Below are 25,371 nucleotides of genomic sequence, written 5' to 3'. Positions count from 1 at the left end.
AAATATTCTTGATTCTTGGACTTTTGATTGAAACACTGCACACATAGCTCATTTATATACCTTTGATCATGTCTCTTTCATTTGGTACTTGCATATTTCTTATTATTCGTGTACCAAGGCTATGACTAATGTGTTTTCAAGTATATTTCTATACTAATCATAGATTGAAAGGGAAATGGAGTCTTCGGCAAAGAACAAGGCTTCCACTCCACAACTCTGACGATATCATCTACCCTTTCCCGTTGTACCTCCACACTCTCAATGGTATGATCCTTCACTCATATTTATATTACCATTTGGGAGAAAGATTCAAACAGGGCTCTAAATGTCTCCATTTTTGGCGATTAATGCCAAAGGGGGAGAAAGTATTAAGCCCAAAGCAAAAGGACCGCACCACCACCATTTCAAAAAATTTCGAAATAAAGTTTTAATGGGTATTTACTGGCATTTTCTCAATTGATGTATTAGTATTTGATATCAATTGGTATCTATGTTTCACTTGATTTGTGAAAGTAAAATTTCAAATTGGTATCTATCTCAAAATCCTCTTGAAAGCTAAGAGGAGAATTTCATTCAGGGGGAGTTTCATTTAGTCAAAGGAAAAACATTTGAAACAGGGGGAGAAATTTCAAATCTTGAAAATGCTTCTTGCAGTCTTATTCATATACCTTTGACTATTTGCAAAAGACTTTGAAAAGACTTTCCAAAAAGATTTGCAAAAACAAAACAAGTGGTGCAAAAGTGGTCCAAAATGTTAAATAAAAGAAAAAGCAATCCATTCATATTTAGTGAGATTTTCAATTGGTTTAACTCCAAAATACCTATGCACATTCCAAATGCAAACTAGTTACATTTCTACACTTATTATTTGTTTTGGTTTGTGTTGGCATCAATCACCAAAAAGGGGGAGATTGAAAGGGAAATAGGGTTAACATTTTCCTATAATTAATTTTGGTGGTTGTTAGTCAACACAAACACATGGACTAACTAGTTTGTCTAGAATAAATGTTTTACAGGTGCATAAGGTTCAACACAAACCAATAAAAGAATCAAGTTAGGGACTAAATTTTAAAGGAGCAAAAGGACTTGAGTGTGCTGAAGAATGGCGCACCGGACTTTCCGGTGTGCCACCGGACAGTGTCTGATGCACCAGGACCGTACAGGTGTCAACCAGCCACTCTCGGGAAAACGAAGGCGCGCTCCGCTATAATTCACCGGACTGTCCGGTGTGCCACTGGACTGTTCGGTGAGCCAGCGGAGCAACGGCTATCTGCGCGCAACGGTTGACTCTGACAGCAGCAACGGTGCAACACAGTACCACGCAGAAGTCAGAGCAGCGGAGTCAAAAGGGCATCGGACTGTCCGGTGTGGCACCGGACTGTCCGGTGTCGCAAGAGGACAAAGCTCCAACGGTCGACTCGGCTCCGAACCCTAATGGTTGGTTGACATGGCGGCGCACTGGACAAGGAACAGTGCCTGTCCGGTGGCGCACCGGACAAGGAACAGTGCCTATTCGGTGGCGCACCGGACAAGGAACAATGCATGTCCGGTGGCGCACCGGACTGTCCGGTGCGCCCATCGCCAACAACCTCCCCAACGGCTACCAAAGTGGTTGGGGCATATAAATACCCCCAACCACCATAACATTTAGCATCCATGTTTTTTAGAGATCACATTCAATACAAGAGCTAGTGCATTCACTCCTAGACACATTTCCAAAGATCAAACCCTCTCCGAGTCTAGAATTCATCTCAACCATTTAGTGACTTGAGAGAGTGTGTGTGTGTGTGTGTTCGTGTTCTTTTGCGCTCTTGTTTCTTGGATTGCCTTTCTTCTTTCTCATTCTTGTTCTCAAGTGACTTGTAATCAAAGCAAGAGACACCTAAGTGTGTGGTGGTCCTTGCAGGGTCTTTGTGACCCGTTTAATTAAGGAGAAGGCTCACTCGGTTTAAGTGACCGTTTGAGAGAGGGAAAGGGTTGAAATAGACCCGTCTTTGTGACCTCCTCAACGGGGACTAGGTTCTTTGGAACCGAACCTCGGTAAAACAAATCACCATGTTCATTCGCCTTGATTCTTGTTTGATTTGTTTTCCCCTCTCTTTCCGACTTGAATTTAACTCTAACGCTAACCCGGCTTGTAGTGTGTGTTTAAAGTTATAAATTTCAGGTTTCGCCTATTCACCCCCCCCTCTAGGCGACTTTCAGACATCCGACATCACTTTCTGAGAGACCACCATCAAAGGAGAGATATCGATATTCACCATATTAGCACCGAGAACCAGCTAGCCGATATCTTCACCAAACCTTTACATGAGAAACAATTTTGTAGGCTACGTAGTGATCTAAATGTCTTAGATTCCTGTAACTTGGTTTGATCTATAGCATACATGTGTTTTATGCTTTTGATCATGTTCTTTTAAGCAATTCTGCCTTTACTTATTGTGGTGCTCAAGTTGTACATGTCGTCCCTGGACCTCACGAGTCCTTATGCAAATGATGCACATGTTTAGGGGGAGGATGTACTATAACTTGACCCCTTGGGACTAATTGCTTGAGTGATTTTGGTATAGTCTCAAAGATGGATTGAAAGGGAAAAGGTGGACTTGGACAAAGAAAGAGGCTTCCACTTCATTCTGATATCAATGTATCTTGTTCCAAGCCACTATCTATGTTTTTTTCATTGCCCTTGGCTTTACTTGCAATTTTTGTGAGGCAATGAGGTTAAAAGGCCAAATAGTTCTTCTGTTTTGGTGCTCAATGCCAAAGGGAGAGAAATTAAGGCCAGAGCAATTGGATCAGCTACCACTTGTGTATTTTTCAAAATTATTGTGTAAGAATACTTGGTCTTTGATCAAAACCCTCTTATTGCAAAAACGCTCTCTTGTGGGGGGATTCGATTATGGGAAAAGGGGGAGTTTTTGGTATTTGATTAAAACTAGTCTTGAAAAGATACTTTGATTTGCCAAAACAAGTGTTTTTGACATAGAGATAGGAAAATGAATTTGTTTTGCGAAAACAAACCAAGTGGTGGCAAAAGTGATCCAAATATGCCAAATTTTATGTCAATTTAATTGGTCTTCAATTTGACATCAATTTGCACTCTTTAGCTCACATTTAAAAATGTTGTTGCATTTTGAGTTGCTTTTGATATGTTGGCATGAATCACCAAAAGGGGGGAGATTGAAAGGGAAATGTGCCCTTGGGCCATTTCTATTATTATTTGGTGGTTAGATGCTCAACATATATTGTTTTGTCTAAATATGAGCTAAGAGTTAAAGAGAAGCAAAAAGGAAAAGCAAGGTATTATTCTAGCCTTAGTAAATTATTTTTGGTACTAACATTATTCTCTAAGTGCTAGGATACTTCTCAAAGCGAGAGAAATCGAATTAGAGAAGGATGGCTTAGGCAAGCCAGACTTGCACCAGCCTGTGGTGCACCGGACTGTCCGGTGTGCACCGGACAGTGTCCGATGCCCAGGCTGGCGCCATGATGAACTGGCTGCTCTTGGGAAAAGTTGTGGGCGTTGTAGCTAAAATTCACCAGACTGTCCGGTGTGCTAGCCGCGCCCACGCCAACAGTCGGTCACGCGATCAGCGGGCGACATGTGGACACTGCCAACGGTCACCAAGGTCGCACCGGACTGTCCGGTGTGCCACGGGGCCGGTGGCTGCAACCTCCGGCTTCGCCAAACAAGGAAGGGATCGTGCACTATTCACTGACCGGTGGTGCACCGGACTGTCCGGTGCACCCTTGGATAGAAGGCAACTAGAGCCTTCCAAATGGAACTCCAACGGCTCCTAGCTCCCTTGGGGCTATAAAAGGGACCCCTAGGCGCATGGAGCAGAATACTAAGCATCCATTAAACATCCTACACCGCCTAGACTTCGCAAGCACACATTCATTTGATTGTGATAGAGATTTGAGCACTTCTTTGAGCTATAACTCTGTTGTGCTGTTTCGTGTGTTCGGTTCTTGACTTGTGTGTGTTGTTATTGCGTCTCTAGTTCTTGTGTGTGTTTCTATTCCCTTCCTTATTCTTGTGGTTTACTTGTGATCAAATTTTGTAAGGGTGAGAGACTCCAACTTGTGGATATTCCTCAAAAAGGGAATACTTGAGAAAAAAGAAGAAAACCGTGGTACTCAAGTTAGATCTTTGGATCACTTGAGAGGGGTTGAGTGCAACCCTTGACCGAAGGAGTTCACCACAACGTGGAGTAGGCATTGGCCGAACCACGGGATAAAATCACCGTGTCACTTGTGCATTTCTTTAGTGTGTTTGTCCTTCTTCCATAGAGTTCTCACATATTCACTTGCGCTATTGTTCCAAAGTTTAATATGTATCTTAAAGGAACAATCAAGTGAAGTATTCTCTTCCTCTCTCTCTATTCACATCAACTTGGTTTTGATTTCACAAACATTTATAAACCAAGTTTGTGTTGTTTAGATTTGATTATTGCAGGATCACCTATTCACCCCCCTCTAGGTGCTCTCACAACCTCTCTCTCATGTGCAACATCCTCTACCACTCTACCCCATATATCATGTGTGTCTATATTACGTTTTTCTTCTCCACCCATTATAATAAACTGAGAGTAAATTGATTATTTGAGGAACTAAATAAATTCAAATATAAAATTTGTTAACTGCAAATTTGCATAACTCTTTGAGACCTACAACTTTCATTTTAATAGTTTTTTCATCCAAGATCATTTACAAAATTTGAATTTTAAATTTGAAAACTTCAAACACATTTTTATATGATAGGATGATATAAAATTTAAAAGTTATCAACTATAAAGTGAAAAACATTTTGAGACCCACAACTTTTATTTTAGCGGTTTTTCATCCGAGACTGTTTGAAATTTTTGAATTTTGCATTCAAATATAGTTTTGCGTGACCAAATGATTTCAAATAAAAAAGGTTGTCAACTACAAAGTTTCATAACTTTTCAAGACCTACAACTTTAATTTTGGTGATTTTTTCATCCAAGGTTGTTTTGGAAATTCAAATTTTAATTTTTAAAATTCAGACGTAGTTTTCGTTGATAAGATGACTTCAAATAAAAAAGTTGCAAAATACAAAACTCTATGACTTCTCAAGATCTAAAAAGTTTGTTTTGGTTGTTTGGTCATTTACTCATCCAACATGGTGGTTCTAACATTGTTCATAAATCTTTTACATCTCTCTTGTAATTTCATAAACTACAAGAGAGATATGTAAGTTTTGTGAACAAATTTATTTTTCTTTGTCATATGAAGAAATGACAAAAATAAAAATTGTACATCTTGATGAGTTATGCAACTTTGTATCTAAAACCTTTTTATTTAAATTAATTTACTACTTTAAAATGTGATTTGAAAGTTATCTTTGCCTAGTGTAAAAAGAAAACACTCGTCAAAGAAATTATTTGCCGAGTGCCAAAAAACACTCGACAAAGAGCTCTTTACTGAGAGTAAAACACTCGGCAATGAAGCTCTTTGTCGAGTGTCAAAAAACGCTCGACAAAGACTCGTTTTCCTGTAGTGTTGTGACACGCGCGTGTTTTAGACCACATACTTATTTTTTTGACACTCCCAGACCATTTATTATCGGTTGAAGCCCTAAACTAGGACTATAGGTCCTTTAATATCAAGCAATATAACTAAAACTAAATAACAATATCTTTATTTTTAGTTCTGTAGTATCAGTTAGAACTAGTACTATGGTTAAGTTTGAACCAATACTAAAGATCATTCTACTATATAGCCCAAACTCAATGTCACATCCCTCATCAAGTATGCATATGTATTATATACTATGCTATATTTGTTTAAAGAGTACTATCCAAAGTTGAACTTTTGAGTTTGAATTGACAATTAGTCAAATCATATATACTATGTCTTGATTACAACTTACTTTTGTTTTCATTTTAAATCAGACTTCTCTAACTCCAATTAAACTCATTAAACTTCAGCATCTACCACATCCAATTAGTTTTACTGCCTTTCTTCTAAAATACACCTATGATACATCCAATATATTAACATTTATTTGAATTGACATATGCTAATCAATTTTTATTTAAATGGTTAATATTAGATAATTTTATCTCATGATAAAACTAAAGTAAACCATAAAAAAACCATGATTTAGAATGAGTTATATCAAAATATTTGTCTTTCACATATCTATTTAAAAACGCTACATGTATTTGTAGCAAGACAAGCTAACTGCCAACGTAACATTAACGACTTATTAAAATATGATAGAGTACAATTAAGCACGATCATTTTGGCCCGTCTTGCCTTGCCTACTAGGATTGGCTTGACCTAGAAACTTTTCTACACATGGCTTAAAGTGTTGGGATGACAATACATCAGGTAAGATGTGAATATAGTTCAAAGGATTAAGATGTCACCTTGAGGAGGGAAGTGAATAGGTGTTTATAAAAAAATAAAACTCATGGTGGACATGGGGCCCAAATATTTGCATTCTAGATCTAGAAATTTAGCTCATATATTCAAACAGGGTAACAAGCAATTTCAAATGGACAAATGCATCTATAAAATCTATTATACTAGTTACCAAAGGTTGATAGTGATGATGACATCACTCCCATACAAACAATACATGGACCGGCAACACGAGCACGTGCACGAAAGCTCCTTACTCGATGGCAGTCTCGGGAGCTTGCTCCTGGTCTTCCTCGTGGACAACTCCTTACTCAAGGATGAGCACGTACTCTCCGTCAGCGAGATTGCAATCTAATTAATGCAATGAGTAAGATAGATGCATGGCATGGTATGTAATTTACAATTAAGATTTGATGGGGGATGATCAAATTAATAAGGTAGGGCTTATTCTTACTATTGGAGATTTTGGGGTATACTTAGCAACTTAGGGTCAGTTGGTTTCTGAATGGTTAACCCATGTTTAGTGTTCAACTGATTTTCTTCTTTATATCTTATGGATATTTTTTAACAATATTCTCAGCTGCCATGTTGGGGTAATACTCATTAATCTTTCTAATTCCTCTCTTCTTCTCTATTTCTTTTATATTTTTGAGGTGGGTTTGAATTACAAGATAGTTTAATCAATGTTCAAAAATTCTGCAAAAATTACAGTGGCTTCTTATTGGTGTATAATTCTCTGTCTCAAATTTTGGGGCTTAAAAAGTGAGGGGTTCTCTCTGTACAAAATTATCAAATATTAGGGCAGAGGGGGTGTTTTGAACTACAACTCCCTTTTAATAGTGGGTTATTCTCTAAGGCTTATTTTTTCTGGCATTTAGATGCTATAACATGAATTTGTACAATTTTTCAGCCACTAATACTTATTAGTTATTTTCTATGATTTTCCAAAGTTTCTAACCAAAGGGGTGCTTTCTACTACCACTATACTTGAAAATTTTGAAACAACAGATTTCCAATTTTTCCTATCTTCTTCTTTGTGCAAGAGCAATCATTCTGAGATTTGGTAACTTTTTGCATAAGGGAAAGGTGGTAGGAATTTCTTGAATCAAATGGCCTTTCTCATGAAGTAGGGGCAAGGGGTATTACTTTGTAGTTTTGAATAGGTTTTGCATTTTTCTCTGGTGGTTTATTCCATTAACAACCTGGTAAAAATTTGTTTGACCACTGTTGCACACTTTTGGGCTTGCTAATGATTTAATTGAAATATGGCTCAATATCAAGTTTTATTTGTTCAACCCACTTAAAATGATGGGCTGGGGCACTTATCATTTTTGTAGTAGTGTCCTGGTGGTTACAAGTCCACTGAATTTTTCTTAACAATTTTGAAATTATTTTCATAATTCTAATAATTGTCTTTTTAGTTTGGTTAGTGTCTAATAAAACATTTCACCTTGAATTTGTTCTGGACTAGTGTTCCCTTTATTTTCTCTAGGTTCTTTATTGCTTAAGTGGACTTGGAAAATATTTGCATCCACTGTTCATTATTTTCCAGTGCCTTTCTCATTTTCCTAAGTTTTGGGCAAATATGGCTTTTAATAAGTAACCTTGTCTAAATCTTTAATACTGGGGTGCTTACTATTTTTAAACAGTGCCTAAGTGGGGTTTACACTTATACAAATTTTCTTAAGTTCAGCACAGAAGCATAACTAATATTCTTTATTTTAATAAGGTTTGGGTAGTTTCCTTAATTAATTTCAAACTCTAAAATTTAAAATAGAAAGCATAGAGTTCACTATTTTTATATGACAGTTCATAATATTCTGAATCCAGTAAAATTGGTTTGACTAGATTTGGCTAAATATTTCTCAAGATATAAATTTCCTAAGTTCTGTGCTGAATTTAAAAAGAATAAATAGAAATGGATAAAGGAAAAAGGCTTTTGCACTGGGATCCCTGGCGAAAGGTTTTAAATGTATTACAGACAGGTCCTTGGTTCACTATTTATCTGAGTCTATGACTCTACAGAAAACCCCCTAGGGTTTTGCGAAATTGAACCCACAGTCCTTCCCCTAATGGAATAGTGACCGCGGCAGAGGAAAAGGGCAGAGGGGTTGCTCCGGTGAGGGGTCGGGCGAGGTCGGGGGGTCTCTGGCGATCACGTCGAGGTACGGATCGTCGACGATGGTGGTCAGAGTAGGTCGGTCCACGCGTGCAGGCGGGGGAGCTCGTCGGCAGCGAGGAATCCGACCTAACCAGGGCAGTACAGTTCAATTGAATGGGTCAGGGAGCTTCACTAGAGATCAAGGAAGTTATGCGCGCGAGGAATTTGAGAATGGCTCATCGGATTGCTCGGTCTACGCGCGGCCGCGGGCGACCGAAGTCCGGCGAAGGCGATCCTGGGTCTCCGGTGAGGTTCTGCCGGGTCCGAGGGCTTGGAAAGCTTCACAGGCCACTGGCGAAGCTAACCGAGTGACAGGCGCAGCTTAGACGTGGCTGGAGTGAGCTGGCCACGGTAGCCGAGGCTCGGGCAGTGATGGCGGGCGGAGGAGAGCTCACCGGAGCTAAGGGAGGGGTGTCTGGCCAGCGAGGGTGAGCGCGGAGTGAGGTGAGGCGCGCCCGGGGGTGGTTTTAAATGCGCGGGCGAGCACGGCCGAGGGGAGGCTCTGACAAGCACTCGAGGCGTGCGCGGGCGAGTGCCAGTGCGAGCTCTGGCGTCTGGGCACGGCGTCGAGCACGAGGCAGCACAGAGAGAGGTCGTGTTCAAGCGTAGATTGGCTCCAAATCTTTGAGATTATGGCCATGATCCCGTTGAGAGATCTCTTCCCCTGATATTCCTTTGTCGTTTGTGTGTGGAGGCTTGTGGGTTTCGCTAACTGGATCAAGAGATATGGAGGGGTGAAGTTAGGTTTGTCTCACTGCCGAACACTGAGAGAAGATCTCGGGTTTGACGTGTCCAGGGCACGCGTCCCAACGCCATCTTCAGGTATGAGGTAGAGGGGTTAGTTAGACACATTTTTGTCAATGGAAGCTTAGAGTTTTGAGATAGAGATCAAGGTGAACGCGCTCAGTTTTGGTTTAGAGGCTGACAATTCAGAAATCTGAATTTTAGATTTCCCCATTAAACCTCCACTTGAATGGCTTGCTTGGAGTTTTTGACAAACTATTTTGGCCAAACTTTTATAATCTTTATTGTAGCTTAGTTAGTGTATTCCAAACTTTATAATTTGCCTAAGCCATGATTCCATGTTTTTCATGGTCTTTTATCCCTTTTCTTCCTTTCTACTTAAGTGGCTTAATTAGGGTTGGTCTAAGGTTTCATCATCTCTTTTTTTTGAAAACCTCATTTATTTTAGGCATGATTCTTTAGATTCAAACTTAGTGGATCTTTTATTCTTAAGTTGATTGGTGCCTCTTGCCCAATTTGGTTTACATGAAATGATGGCACTTGAGTTAGTACTGAGAAGAAACCCTAGGTGACACTAGGGTGTCACAGCCTTCCCCCTTAAAGGAATCTCGTCCCGAGATTCGGGTCGGAGTCCACCCGAGGTGAAGTGAGGGTGAGACTTGCTTGAAGTGGGTGCTTTATTTATTAAGGCAAACTGCTCTTCGAATGTCATTCTCTTTGCAACTTCAGAAGGAAGTCCTTTTAACTTTAGTCTTATAATTAACTCATTCTATTTTAGGATGATTTTTTCTTATGTTTTGATTCAAAGGGCAGGAGGACGGTTGGGCATGATTACGTACCAATTTCCTTAGGTAGACAATCGAGAAAGTTGGAACGCAGAAATTCCTCAGTCTCCCAAGTAGCCTCTTCTTCTGAGTGATTACTCCATTGGATCTTATACATTTTGATCGATTTAGCCCGAGTTGATCTTTCTTTGCAATCCAGAACCTTGGAAGGGTATTCTTGGTACGATAGATCTGGTTCTATCTCCAATTCTGGTTCTGCTATGATCTTAGTCGGCAATCGAACACATTTCTTCAGTTGGGATACATGGAACACATTGTGGATGGCAGACATTTTTGGAGGTAACCTCAATTTGTATGTCACTGGTCCACATGCTTCTATGATCTCATAAGGTCCAATGTAACGAGGGGCTAACTTGCCTTTGATCCCAAACCTCTGCACTCCCTTGGTGGGTGATACCTTCAGATATACGAAATCTCCCACCTCGAACTGGAGAGGTTTCCTTCTCTTATCATGGTAACTCTTCGGCTTGGCCTGAGTAGCTTCTAGATTCTTCCTAATTAGTTTGACCTTCCTTTCAGCTTCAGTCACTAAGTCAGGTCCAAAAACTTCTCTTTCTCCAGGCTAAGACCAATTGAGGGGTGTTCTACACCTTCTTCCATCGAGAGCTTCGAAGGGTGCCATCTTTAGGCTGGATTGATAACTGTTGTTATAAGCAAACTCTGCCAAGGAGAGGTGCTTATCCCAGTTCTTGCCACAATTGATCGCACAAGCCCTCAACATATCTTCAAGAATTTGATTTACCCTCTCGGTCTGACCATCAGTCTGCAGGTGGTAAGCTGAACTTCTGATTAGCTTGGTTCCCAAGGACTCTTGCAGTTGTTCCCAAAATCTGGCAATAAATTGGGCTCCTCGGTCAGAGACAATGGTCCGGGGCAATCTGTGCAAACACACGATTCGGTCAATGTACAACTCTGCATACTTTTGAGCCTTATCAGTGGTGTGCACTAGGAGAAAATATGCCACTTTCGCCAGTCGGTCCATAATAACCCAAATCGAATCATGATGACGAGAGGTGTTGGCAGACCCACAATGAAATCCATGCTGATGTCATCCCATTTCCACGAAGGTATAGATAGGGGTTGCAAAGCTCCAGCTGATTTCAAGGGGCTTGCCTTTATCCTCTGATAGGTGTCACATTCTGATACATATTGGGCTATCTCCCTCTTCATTCTGGTCCACCAATACAAGGGCTTCAGATCATGGTACATTTTGGTGCTCCCTGGATGCATGGAGAATTTGGAGAGATGGGCCTCGTCCAAGATTTTCTTCTTGAGATCTTTATTTTTAGGATCCACCAATCTGCTTTCAAACCACAATATACCCTTTCCATCTTGGTGGAAACATTTATACTTCTCGATCTTCTGATGGAGGTTCTCCTTAATGATTTGCACTCCCTTGTCACTGAGCTAGGCCATGATGATCTGGGCTTGCAAAATTGGCTCAACGGAAATGTGAGACAAAGCACCAGAAGGAATCACTTCAATCTTCATTTTGCTCAACTCATCACTCAGGGTATCAATGCGAGAATCCATCATAACACAGTTGCATTGCAATTTCTGACTCAAGGCATCTGCCATTACATTGGCCTTTCCTGGGTGATAATGTACCTCCAGGTCATAGTCCTTGATCAGCTCTAGCCATCTTCTTTGCCTCATGTTGAGATTAGCCTGAGTAAAGATGTACTTAAGGCTCTTATGATCTGTGAAGATGTTGCAGTGGGTTCCCATCAAATAGTGTCTCCACATTTTTAATGCATGGACCACGGCTGCTAACTCCAAGTCATGAGTGGGATAATTTTGCTCATGAGGCCTGAGTGCTCTTGATGCGTAAGCAATGACTCGGTTGTCTTGCATCAAGACACAACCCAGTCCAGTGCCAGAGGCATCACAATACACATCAAATGGCTTGCTGCTGTCGGGTTGCGCTAACACCGGTGCGGTGGTCAGATGTTGCCTCAATGCATGAAAGGCATCTTCGCACTTCTGACCCAAACAAACTTGGCTTCTTTCTTCAACAATTCAGTTATGGGCTTCGCAATTCGAGAGAAATCTGGAATGAATCTTCGGTAATAACCAGCCAATCCCAGAAAACTTCAAATCTGACGGACAGTCGTTGGTGGCTTCCAGTTCATCACCTCTTGCACCTTATCAGGATCAACAGCTATACCTGCCTGAGAGATAGTGTGACCCAAGAATTTGATCTCTTTTAGCCAAAAATCACATTTTGACAATTTGGCATAAAGACGGTGCTCTTGTAGACGTTGAAGCACTACATGCAAATGCCCGAAATGTTCTTCTTCGTTCTTTGAGTACACCAAGATATCATCGATGAAAACCACCACGAACTTGTCCAGTTCAGGCATAAAAACAGAATTCATCAGATACATGAAGTATGCTGGTGCATTAGTCAGCCCAAATGACATCACCAAAAATTCATACATCCCATATCTGGTCGAGAAGGCAGTCTTTGGAATATCACTTGCTCGTATCTTGATCTGATGATAGCCGGAGCGAAGGTCTATCTTGGAAAACACTTTGGCTCCGACCAACTGATCGAAAAGAACATCAATACGAGGCAAAGGATACTTGTTCTTGATAGTCACCGCATTAAGTGGGCGGTAATCTATACATAGCCTCAAGCTTTCATTTTTCTTCTTCACAAACAAGGCTGGACATCCCCAAGGCGAAGTACTTGGGCGGATAAAACCTTTGTCCAGCAACTCTTGCAATTGCTTCTTCAATTCTGCCAACTCAGCGGGTGGCATCCGGTAAGGCCTCTTGGAAATAGGTGTTGTTCCCGGTTGCAACTCGATGGCGAATTCAATATCCTGGTCTGGGGGCATTCCTGGTAATTCATCTGGAAACACATCCGCATACTCACAAACCACTGGAATCTTCTTTAGGGGTAACTCCGTCATAGCAAAAGCACATGACTGAGTAGAATCTTGACTAGGCAAAAATAAGGTGAAACTCCCACAGATTGGGGAATTGATTTCAACGATGCGGCTGGCTACATCAAGCACTACTTGGTGCCTGGTCATCCCATTGGCTCCTAGAATAATATCCACATTCCCGAAACCCAAAACAAGGAGGGTGATTTTGATAATGTGGCTTCCCAGTTGAATATGCACACTTTGGTTTAATTGGTTAGTTGCAATTTTACCCACAGGTGTGGCTATCATGAATGACCCTTTTGTGTGATAGAAAGGCAGTTGACATTTAGCACTGAACTTTTGGCTAATGAAACTATGAGATGCACCAGAATCAAACAGAATTAATGCAGGTTGATCATAAACTGAAAAGATACCAGTCATGGTGGCGGCTCCCTCAGGTAACTCCTCTAGAGTAGTGAAGTTTAGCTTCCCTTGCCTGACTTGTACGTTCTTCTTTCTTCCCTTGTCTTGATGTGGTGCAGGCATCGACATCTGCTGATTTCTTGGGCAATTCTTGGCATAGTGGCCCAAATTGCCACAAGTGAAGCACTTGTTCCCATTTCCCTAGCAGAACTGCTGCTGAGGAGGCTGATTGTTCCTTGGAGCGGGAGCTGGAAAATGAGTGGGTGCTGGCTGCTGCTAAGGTGGCCTGATCACCCATCTGCCTGCCTACTGCTGAAATCCCCTGCTCTAATTGTGGGAAACAATCCTGAACCTCTGGGTCTGAGCGGAGGGTGCTGCCATTGGTGCCTTTCTCTTCTTCTCGGCCCGGTGAGCTACAATACAATCCTCCTGGGAGATGGCCAGGTTGACCAATTCATTGAAGCTATCAGCCCGGACAGTGTTGAGACGCTCACGCAGCTTGGTGTTGAGACCCCTGCGGAAGCGGTCTCTCTTCTTCTCATCGGAATCAGCATGATAACTTGCGTATTGGCACAGATCGTTGAAGGCCTGAGCATACTGCAATACCGTGCAGGTTCCTTGATTGAGTGCCCGGAATTCATTCAGCTTGCGATCAAGAATTCCAGCTGGGATGTGGTGCCCTCTGAAAGCAGTCTTGAATTCCTCCCAAGAAACTTCATGATCAGCAGGTAGCATAGCACGGAAGTGGTCCCACCAAGTCCGAGCACGGCCGTGAAGCTGCTACGCGGCGAAGTGAGCCTTGGTGTCATCAGGGCAGTCTCCCGCGAGGAGGGGAAACTTGGACTCCACGACGCGTAACCACATGTCGGCGTCCAACGAATCCTCTGCCTTGGTGAACAAGGGCGGCTGCGTACTTAAGAACTCCTGGTAGGTTGCCGCTGCCGGAGGTCGCTGCGGCTGGCCTCCACCATACTGCTGAGGGTGGGGCTGGCGCTGCAAGAGCTATCGCAGAATCTCGTCCTGCTGGACCATCAGCTCCTGCACTCTGGGAGCTGGAGAAGGTGGCGGGGGAACTTGCTCGTTATGCCCGCGACGTTGCCTAGCTGCCATCTGAAAATAGAGATTGTCGCCATTGTTATCCCAATTCACAATTTCGAACAACAGGCTATTATCTCATATGGAAGGAAATTGTCATAATCATAATATTAGGTTCGAATGAAGATAACATGGTTACAAACATCCCACAGATCTCAAAAGTTCACAAGGGTTACATCAATTAGGGGAAAGTACCCGTAAGCCTAGCCCAAAATCTGCCATTACTAAGCTTGCATAGGTTTCTATCCTCCTAAAGCGTCAAAATGACTTATCAACCCTGAGTAGTGGAAGCGACACTGGATATGGGTGAAGGGGGCATCGCGGAGGTAGTCACATTGGCACCAGGAGCTAGTCCTAACTCCTCAGGAGCCTCTTCTCCCTCGCTTCCAGCCTCATTGGCCTCCATCTCCATGTGATGCATGTCCAGGTGGTCATTAGCTTCTTCAAGTTCCCGCTGCACATTATGGAGCTGGTTCTCCAAGACATCAATAGTGTTGTCTCAGATCTCCACATGTTGCTCCAAGGTGGTGATGCGCTGGCTCAGCCTTTCCACCAATAGGTCCTTCTCCACCAACTCGGAGGACAAGTCGACCACAAAGTCTTCTCGACTGTCGAGGGTGAGCTTGGTGGTTTGAGCGAGGTTAGCAAGATGTGCCATAGCGTCGCTCTACAGGGCCTGAAGGCGGTACAGCGCACTCATGCACTGAACAGTGACCCTCCCAACCAAGTCAGGGTACATCGCCCACACGTCCTTCACATGGCTCACGCGGTTGCACCACATGGGGTCATCCTTCTTCTCAACAGGGAAGAGTCCCAAGGGGTGCATCACCATCTCTAGGGGATGGTAGCCACAGAAAGTCGTCAGGGTCTTCATAGCTGCCGCTTTAGTGGTGTCGTCCGTCCTGAATCCAATCGTCTCGGAGTCAAGAGAACGCCAACCAGGCTGAAGGGGATGAGCCTCCAGAGTCAACCAGACTTGGCAATGTGGTACTCGATGCTCTTCATACAGCTGCACTGTATACAAAGGGGGCATAGGGTAACCGGCGGAGTTAAGCACCTCCCACAAGATGGAAGGAAAGCCATCGTGAGAAAGGAAATCAAAGCTGAAACGAGTGTTTCCTCCACTAGCAGGGGTAGGTGAAGTCATCTGCGGAAGGGTATCAGATGTAAAGATTATGGTGGAAGAATAAAATAAAAGGAACCTGGGTGGTTTAAAAGGAAGCGGGTTAGCTCAAATTTTTACTTCTTTAGTTCTTAATCCTTTTAGTTTTATAATGCATGCATGCTGAAAATAACGTCTCCTCTCCGAATAAAAGGGTGCTTTAAGGCATCCTCTAAGAATTTAAATACTGGCCCACAGGGCCTACTTAATTAGCCACCTATTTTTCCAACTATCCCTAAGGCCTTTCGTCCTAGGTCTAACGGTCTAGTCCTGACGATTCACACTAGTTTCTAAGCAGGTTTTAAATTTTTGAAAATCGGTACTCATTGTTTATTGTCCTTCTCTGTGGTGGTATTTGCTCCGATACGAGCTATGGCAGAATCGCCAGAATTATTCCAGTTTAAGTGCCCAAGTCACACCTCAAGGGCCATAACACACTTAAATCGAAATAACCCGTCAGTCCCTCAGATCTAGTCTGGTTAAGCCACTTAACCAGGATCAAATACCACAAACTCACTCGAAGGTGAGTCATAGAAGAAATACAATAAAACAGGAAAAACCTCAAATTAAAGTACTGGAATTATTACATAAATCAGAGTTTTTCAAATAGCTGATATAAGTTCACAAAATAAATTGCAGCGGATAATCGATATCGTCGAAAGTGAGGAATGGGGCAAGGCCTAGCCCACTACTCCTCCTGCTCCTCTCCTGCCGGAGCAGCATCCCACTCGACCGTCCAACCCGGTGGTAGGGTTGTGGGCCAAGTTACACCGTCAACCATGTCCTGAAGCGTACCTTCAAAAATTATGCCACAAGCAAGGCTGAGTATACTAATACTCAGCTAGACTTACCCGGTGTGAGGAATCTACTCCTCTACCTCTAGACCATGCAGCTGTTTGGCTGAGGGGTTTGGTTTGCCAAAAGCACTAGCTGTGTCTAAGGTCCATTTTTAGCTTTTCCATTTCTAGTATCGTTATTTAGCTAAGTTGCCCTTTCTAAGCATACATGGCAACAATCATTTAATACAATCAACAAGTTGTCTCAAGTATAACCTTATTTCACTTCTTACTCAATGTAGTACAATGGGTCAAGCAATCTCATTAGCTGCGAGAAGCAGACGATTCGAATCGAGTTTTAAAACCTTGCAAGGTAAACCTAAACACACGATATGTAGGGGTACTCCATCCCCACACACATCAATCGTCCCATCGATTCCCCGTTCGCGGCTAGGCCTCACCGCCTTGCATACAATTCTCCACTGACCCCGGCTTCCGCCGTGCAGTGACCGCACTTATACCCACCATAGCTAGCATGGGAGACCCAGTCTCAGGTCGCGTGAGGGGTAAAGTCCGCACCCGGCTTCACTCAAGTACTAGGTTTACCGGTTACCATATTTCCAGACATGTGTTTAGTACGTTCAAACGCTTGACTCAGGTATCCACACATTAATCCTTAATTTCTTTTCCCGTCTCATGGAAAAGGCATCCTTTCTGGATCCAAGTCCATAGACCATCATAGATCCCATTATCAAGATGAATACAATCAATTCCTGACCTCGCGCGAGTGCTAGAAAAATCACTCGACTTCTACCGAGATCCTAATTTAGCAAGCAGCTACTCGACCTAGCATACTAGTATCCATCTCAAAAAGGAATCCTGAGTTCATGCAACTAGAGGTTTCAAGCAACTCCTACACTTAAGTGCACATTACAAGCCAACAAACATTAAGTGTAGTAAAGTAGCATATACATACGGTTATGCATAAAACCGGGGCTTGCCTTCAATTGCTGGGGCTGCAGGGAGATCCTCAATGGCAGTCTCGGGAGCTTGCTCCTGGTCTTCCTCATGGACAGCTCCTTGCTCAGGGATGAGCACGTACTCTCCGTCAGCGAGATTGCAATCTAATGAATGCAATGAGTAAGATAGATGCATGTCATGGTATGTAACTTACAATTAAGATTTGATGGGGGATGATCAAATTAATAAGGTAGGGCTTATTCTTACTATTGGAGATTTTGGGGTATACTTAGCAACTTAGGGTCAGTTGGTTTATGAATGGTTAACCCATGTTTAGTGTTCCACTGATTTTCTTCTTTATATCCTATGGATATTTTTAACAATATTCTCAGCTTCCATGTTGGGTAATACTCATTAATCTTTCTAATTCCTCTCTTCTTCTCTATTTCTTTTATATTTCTGAGGTGGGTTTGAATTATAAGATAGTTTAATCAATTTCCAAAAATTCTGCAAAAATTACAGTGGTTCTTACTGGTGTATAATTCCCTGTCTCAAATTTTGGGGCTTAAAAAGTGAGGGGTTCCCTCTGTACAAAATTATCAAATATTAGGGAAGAGGGGGTGTTTTGAACTACAATTCCCTTTTAATAGTGGGTTATTCTCTAAGGCTTATTTTTTTCTGGCATTTAGATGCTATAACATGACTTTGTACAGTTTTTCAGCCACTAATACTTATTAGTTATTTTGCTATGATTTTCTAAAGTTTCTAGCCAAAGGGGTGCTTTATACTACCACTATACTTGAAAATTTTCAAACAATAGATTTCCAATTTTTCCTATCTTCTTCTTTGTGCAAGAGCAATCATTCTAAGATTTGGCAACTTTTTGCTTAAGGGAAAGGTGGTAGGAATTTCTTGAATCAAATAACCTTTCTCATGAAGTAGGGGCAAGGGGTATTACTTTGTAGTTTTGAATAGGTTTTGCATTTTTCTCTAGTGGTTTATTCCATTAACAACCTAGTAAAAATTTATTTGCCCACTGTTGCACACTTTTTGGCTTGGTAATGATTTAATTGAAATATAGCTCAATATTAAGTTTTATTTGTTCAACCCACTTAAAATGATGGGCTAGGATGGCACTTATCATTTTTGTAGTGGTGTCCTGATGGTTACAAGTCCACTGAATTTTTCTTAACAATTTTAAAATTGTTTTCATAATTCTAATAATTGTCTTTCTAGTTTGGTTGGTGCCTAATAAAATATTTCACCTTGAATTTGTTCTGGACTAGGGTTCCCTTTATTTTTCCTAGGTTTTTTATTGCTTAAGTGGACTAGGAAAAATATTTGCATCCACTGTTCATTATTTTCTAGTGCCTTTCTCATTTTCCTAAGTTTTGGGCAAATATGGCTTTTAATAAGTAACCTTGTCTAAATCTTTAATACTGGGGTGCTTACTATTTTTTTACAGTGCCTAAGTGGAGTTTACACGTCTACAAATTTTCTTAAGTTCAGCACAGAAGCATAACTAATTTTCTTTATTTTAATAAGGTTTGGTCAGGGAGCTTCACCAGTAAAATTAGTTTTTATATGACAGTTCATAATATTTTGAAACTAGCATAACTAATTTTATTTATTTTACACTAAAATTTAAAACAGAAAGCACATAGTTCACTATTTTTATATGACAGTTCATAATATTTTGAATCCAGTAAAATTAGTTTGACTAGATTTGGCTAAATATTTCTCAAGATATAAATTTTCTAAGTTCTCTACTGAATTTAAAAAGAATAAATAGAAACGGATAAAGGAAAAAGGGTTTTGCACTGGGGTCCCTAGCGAAAGGTTTTAATTGTATTACAGACATGTCCTTATTCACTATTCATCTGAGTCTATGACTCTGCAGAAAACCCCCTAGGGTTTTGTGAAATCGAACCCCCAGTCCTTCCCCTAATGGAACAGTGACCGCGGCGGAGGAAAAGGGCGGAGGGGCTTACCGGCGGCGGGATGCTCCGGTGAGGGGTCGGGCGAGGTCCAGGGGTCTCTGGCGATCACGTCGAGGTACGGATCGTCGACGATGGTGGTCGGAGTAGGTCGGTCCACGCGTGCAGGCGGGGGAGCTCATCGGCTGCGAGGAATCTGGCCTAACCAGGGCGGTACAGTTCAATTGAATGGGTCAGGGAACTTCACCAGAGATCAAGGAAGTTATGCGCGCGAGGAATTTGGGAATGGCTCACCGGATTGCTCGGTCTACGCGTGGCCGTGGGCTACCGAAGTTCGGTGAAGGCGATCCTGGGTCTACAGTGAGGTTCTGGCGGGTCCGAGGGCTTGGAAAGCTTCACGGGCCACTGGCGAAGCTAACCGAGTGACAGACGCAGCTTGTACATGGCTGGAGTGAGCTGGCCGCGGTGGCCGAGGCTCGGGTAGTGATGGCGGGCGGAGGAGAGCTCGCCAGAGCTAAGGGAGGGGTGTCTAGCCACCGAGGGTGACGGAGTGAGGTGAGGCGCGCCCGGGGGTGGTTTTAAAGGCACGGGCGAGCACGGCCGAGGGGAGGCTCTGACAAGCGCTCGAGGCGTGCGCGGGCGAGCGCCACTGCGCGCTCTGGCGTCTGGGCACGGCGTCGAGCACGAGGCAGCGCAGAGAGAGGTTGTGTTCAAGCGTGGATTGGCTCCAAATCTTTGAGATTATGGCCATGATCCCATTGAGAGATCTCTTCCCCTGATATTCCTTTGTCGTTTCTGTGTGGAGACTTGTGGGTTTCGCTGACTGGATCAAGAGATATGGAGGGGTGAAGTTGGGTTTGTCTCACAGCCGAACACTGAGAGAAGATCTCGGGTTTGACGTGTCTAGGGCACGCGTCCCAATGCCATCTTCAGGTATGAGGTAGAGGGGTTAGTTAGACACATTTTTGTCAATGGAAGCTTAGAGTTTTGAGATAGAGATCAAGGTGAACGCGCACTGTTTTGGTTTAGAGGCTGAAAATTCAGAAATCTGAATTTCAGATTTCCCCATTAAACCTCCACTTGAATGGCTTGCTTGGAGTTTTTAACAAACTATTTTGGCCAAACTTTTATAATCTTTATTGTAGCTTAGTTAGTGTATTCCAAACTTTATAATTGGCCTAAGCCATGATTCCATGTTTTTCATGGTCTTTTATCCCTTTTCTTCCTTTCTACTTAAGTGGCTTAATTAGGGTTGGTCTAAGGTTTCATCATCTCTTTTTTCTGAAAACCTCATTTATTTTAGGCATGATTCTTTAGATGCAAACTTAGTGGATCTTTTATTCTTAAGTTGATTGGTGCCTCTTGCCCAATTTGGTTTACATGAAATGATGGCACTTGAGTTAGTACTGAGAAGAAACCCTAGGTGACACTGGGGTGTCACACGGACTCTAATTGAGACCAACTTGATATGGTGGGAAAGATAAAAAATTAACTAACCAACCCAAATGGCCCCACCTAAAAATTCATCTGCAGTCAATGGGAATCATCGAAACAAGTCAGCGCTCAGATTCTGTTTTGGTGCTGCGACACCGTCTGTTGGGCCATTGGGCCGTTGGGCCGTGTATCGTGTTGGAGCCCATTAGGGGTACCTCTAGGGTTGTGCATGGTCCTAACCTCTATTTTAACAGCAGTTGCCACCACATTATGGTTTGGGTTTTTCTTAGATTATTTTATCCTCGAACAGTTTAGTCGTCATCGGCTTGTGAGACCCCATCTCGTAATCAACACAGTTTGGTTGCGTTCTTCCTATTCTTGCTGGTGTTCTCGATTGCACTTACAGGTATAAGCCTTCATGGCGAGGTCACTCGTGTGTCACGGATGATAACCAATGGAGCACTGGCGTAGTGACTGCGAGGATTCGTTCACTCAAAGCCTTGAATCATCAACGTCGAGATCTCCACCCAATCAAGTTATCATATCTCACGTAAGATGGGGCCTCGCCATTCTATCAAGTGGTATCAAGATTCAGGTTGCCCGTGAGCTATAATCTTACCTTTAGATTCATTTTGTTCATCCCATAACCCACAAAAAAGCCAAAAATATCGGTGTTGAACTACAAAATCTTGACCTACAACCTTCGCCTTAGCCTTTGCACAATTTGGTTTCAGATTTCGCTGTATTGAGTTTGTGTCCTAGGTCAAGGTCTTGTTGCTAGTTTAGATTTGTTTCGGTTCAGTTTGATCCTTTTCATCCACTTCCATCCTACAAAATCAATCTCTAAAATAGATCCCATCTACAAAACCGATCCTAACTGATCCTATTTTATCTCATCATAATGTCCCTATCAGATTAGTTTCTGTCCAGTTTGGTATTTTGAACATAAATCTCGCATACAAACTCGAAATTTTTTGTTCTTATACTTTATGGAAAGCTTAGAAAATTATCTACAACTTTTGTATTTACGAGTTTCTAGAAAACGTCATTATCAAAGCGTTATTTGATTTGAAAGTAAATCTGTTTGAGATCCTGAAATTTTGGACTAGTCTCGTTTTTCCGGGTTATTATCTCCCACTTCCGTTATTCAAAACAAGCGATCCACATATCAAAAAGAAAGAGAAAAATGAGATCTACAACTTTTGTGTTTTGAGTTTTTATATTTGAGGTCGCTATATTTGTCAAACAGTTTGTTGAAGTTAGACCAAAAAATCTGTAACAAACAGATGAGAATTTTTTTATACTCTTGAGTTGTATCTTGTTTTTGTGATACTTTTGTGAAAAAAAGAGAATATAAAAGGCAAGTGCACAAAAAAGACGCACAAAACAAAGAAAAAAAGAAAAAATTAGAAAAAGAGAAAAAAGTGCGCGCATAAGCAAGAACACCATTGATCTGTGCATCTCTATGATTCATTTTATTTCCATCTTGTTTTCTTACTATTCCTAGATCCTTGTCACCTCCTTTGTGCCTTGGTCCAAATGTTCTAATACGTTCTCTACGCCAACAATTAGGATGAGTACTTAGAATATTTATTCAGCATTGCTATCTGTTATTGACTTGTGTGCCACAAATATATATTTAGTGAGCCTTCCCAAAGCTCCACCTTTCTCTCGAGCAAAACATGTACTCCTTTGCAATCACACCCATGCTCTTTGGACAGTCACACCGGACACCGTTTGCCACCTGCAGTGCTGGTAAGAAACTTGTAACAGCGGGGTAAGACACTTTCATAACTTGTGTTCCACCACCACCCTGAGAGTAGTTGTAGGATTCACATTGTTTGTTTGTTGCCTTTTGTCCTTATTTTGTACTAACAATGATAGGACCAAAGACCCAAATAGACAAGGATAAGGGCCCTAAGATTACTGATGGTGAGTGTGTATCCTATCTAGAATTGAAGGAGATGATGTGTGCATGGACTAAATCCTTTGAGAGCCACACCATTGATGTTTATTCGTCTCCCTCGGGTTCGATATATCCATCCTTCTCTTCTTTTGATGAAAATATTGCAAATGAGTATAATGAATGGGAAGTATCAATCGATAGGATTTTTGCTCAACGTCGTTGTCAGTGTTCAGACTAAGGATCCTAACCAACTAGTAAATAATGTCGCGTGCCCAGAGTCTAGATGGTGTGCGAGTTGACACAAGCTATTTATCCTGGTTCGGGCAATGCAAAGCCCTACTTCTAGCAGAGGGAGATGAAGCCTGTATTACTCGCACCGAGGTGCTCGCAGTAGGGATTACAACCACAGCGGGAGAGGGGAAGTCGCCAAGTCCCTAGAACTGATTGAGGCAAGTGCCAATATCGAAAGACTTGGTGGAAAACTACTGAGTGTTCGCCTGCCCCTTAGAGGGACTACCCCACCCTATTTGTACACCTAGGAGATATATGCTGCAAAGACGGAGGTCGTTGTATTCCAATGGGAGATGTCTTGGCGTCCAATGAGAGATATGATGGTGACTATGTTGTTGACTTTGTGCTTCCTGATTTCTCGCTGAGAGCCGAGGCCGAGGCCAAGGGGTTGGTCGTACGCTCGAGCCCCCGGGGAAAGGGTCGTCCAAACCATAGTTGTTGTAACAGCGCTGCGGTATGGATAAAAGCCTGCTTACGGGGTGCGTTAGCGTCCCTGTGTCGGATGACATTGTGATTCCTTTGCTGCCATTATCGAGGTCAGAGCCCAGCTCAGGCGAGGTGGAGGTCTTCCCGAGGCGCTGGTTGAGCCATTCCTGACGTGTGCCATAGTTAGCAGAGTGCCCACCCGCAGGATTCGCGGCAGGGTAGGCATCTGAGGCCGAGCTCAAGCGAGGCGGAGATATTACCCGAGGCCAAGCTCGGGCGAGGTGGAGATATTACCCGAGGCCGAGCTCAGCGTCGAGCGAGACGGTGATTGCGCCCGAGGGCGAGCCCATCGTCGGGCTAGGTGGAGATTTGTGCCCGAGGACTGGCCTGTTTCTCTGTTGTATTGGATATCCCATGGGGGAATGGCAGTTGGCGTGCGTGTATAGTAGTTGGGGTGTAATTGTGACACCCCAGTGTCACCTAGGGTTTCTCTCAAATACCAACCCAAGAACCATTATTTTATGTGAACCAAAGTAAGCATGAGCATCAAAATAACCTAAGTGAGAAAGAATTCACCAAGTATATACTTAAAAGTATCATGATCAAAACAATTGAGTCCTTTAAAAGATAAGAATGTGCAACCCTAATTAAAAACCCTAAGTGAGCCCCATGAGCAAAATTCAAGAAAATAAGAAAAAGGGAATGAAAAGTTTAGAATTTTTAGTTGAGCCAATTATACAAATTTAAGTATGTTTATTAAGCAACAAGAAAGATTGAGAAGGCTTAGCCAAAATAACTCAAATAAATCCCCAAATCAGCCCTTGATCTATGAACCCTTGGAGAAATTCAGATTTCTGAATTTCTGAATTTCAGACCTCTTCCCAAAGATCATCTGCGTTCTCTGTTTTTCAAAACTCAAAGCCAGGAGATCCAAATATCAAAGTTGTGCCAAATTCCCTTGAACACATCCTGGAAAAGTTTGAACTCAAACCAAATTCATTTGGCACGGTTTTGGCGCAGCTTGACCTCGGAACCAGGCATTCTGACACTGGCACCTTGGTGACGCTACAACTCCCTGTCCCTAGCCTAAAACCGCGCGACGTCCATACACAAAAGACAAAGCTTGGTCTGGTGAACAAATCCTTCACAGCGATATTGCCCAAATTCGCGAAGATTTGCTCCCAATCGGCGCTTGAACAGGGGCAGAGGCAACGGGAACACGTGTTCGACCGTGGCTGACACCCCTGGTTCACGCCCGTTCGCGCACCGCGCCTCCCAGTGCACGCCCGCGCGCACTCGCCGGTCCACGACCGCCCGTGCACCGCGCCGTGCCTATAAAGCCTTCCCAGGCGCGCCCCACTTCGCCCCGCACTCACCCTCACCGGCCAGCCACTTTCCCTTAGCTCCGGCGAGCTCAATTCCGCCCGCCATTGCCGCCAGAGCTTCGGCCATCGTGGCCAGCCCACTCCAGCCATCCTCTGGGCAAGCCAGTGCTTCGGCTACCTCCGCCAGTAGCCCGTGAAGCTTGCCAAGCCCTCGGACCCGGCCGGACTTCACCGGAGGCTCGAGATCGACCTCACCGGACTTCGGTCTTCCGCCGCCGCGCGTGGACTGAGCTATCCAGTGAGTCTCCGACCAATTCCTTGCGCTCATGTCTTCTCTGGCATCCCGTGGACCTCCCTGACCCATCTGATTGAACTATCTCGCCGTGACCAGGTCGGTCTCCTCGCCGCCGACGAGCATCCCCGCCTGCGCGCGTGGACCGACCGACTCCGGCCATCTCCGACGGTGACCCGCACACCGTTGTGATCGCCGAGACCTCCCCTTCATCCTCGACCACTTCACCGGAGCAATCTCGCCGCCGGTAAGCCCCTCCGCCCTTTCTTCTGTCGCGGTTACTGTTAAGATAGAAGAAGGACCTCGGGTTAGGATTTGTAGAACCCGA

The sequence above is a fragment of the Zea mays genome, chromosome 4 (assembly GCF_902167145.1).
Source record: "Zea mays cultivar B73 chromosome 4, Zm-B73-REFERENCE-NAM-5.0, whole genome shotgun sequence".
NCBI lineage: Eukaryota > Viridiplantae > Streptophyta > Magnoliopsida > Poales > Poaceae > Zea > Zea mays.
Note: the sequence above shows the minus strand (reverse complement) of the source record.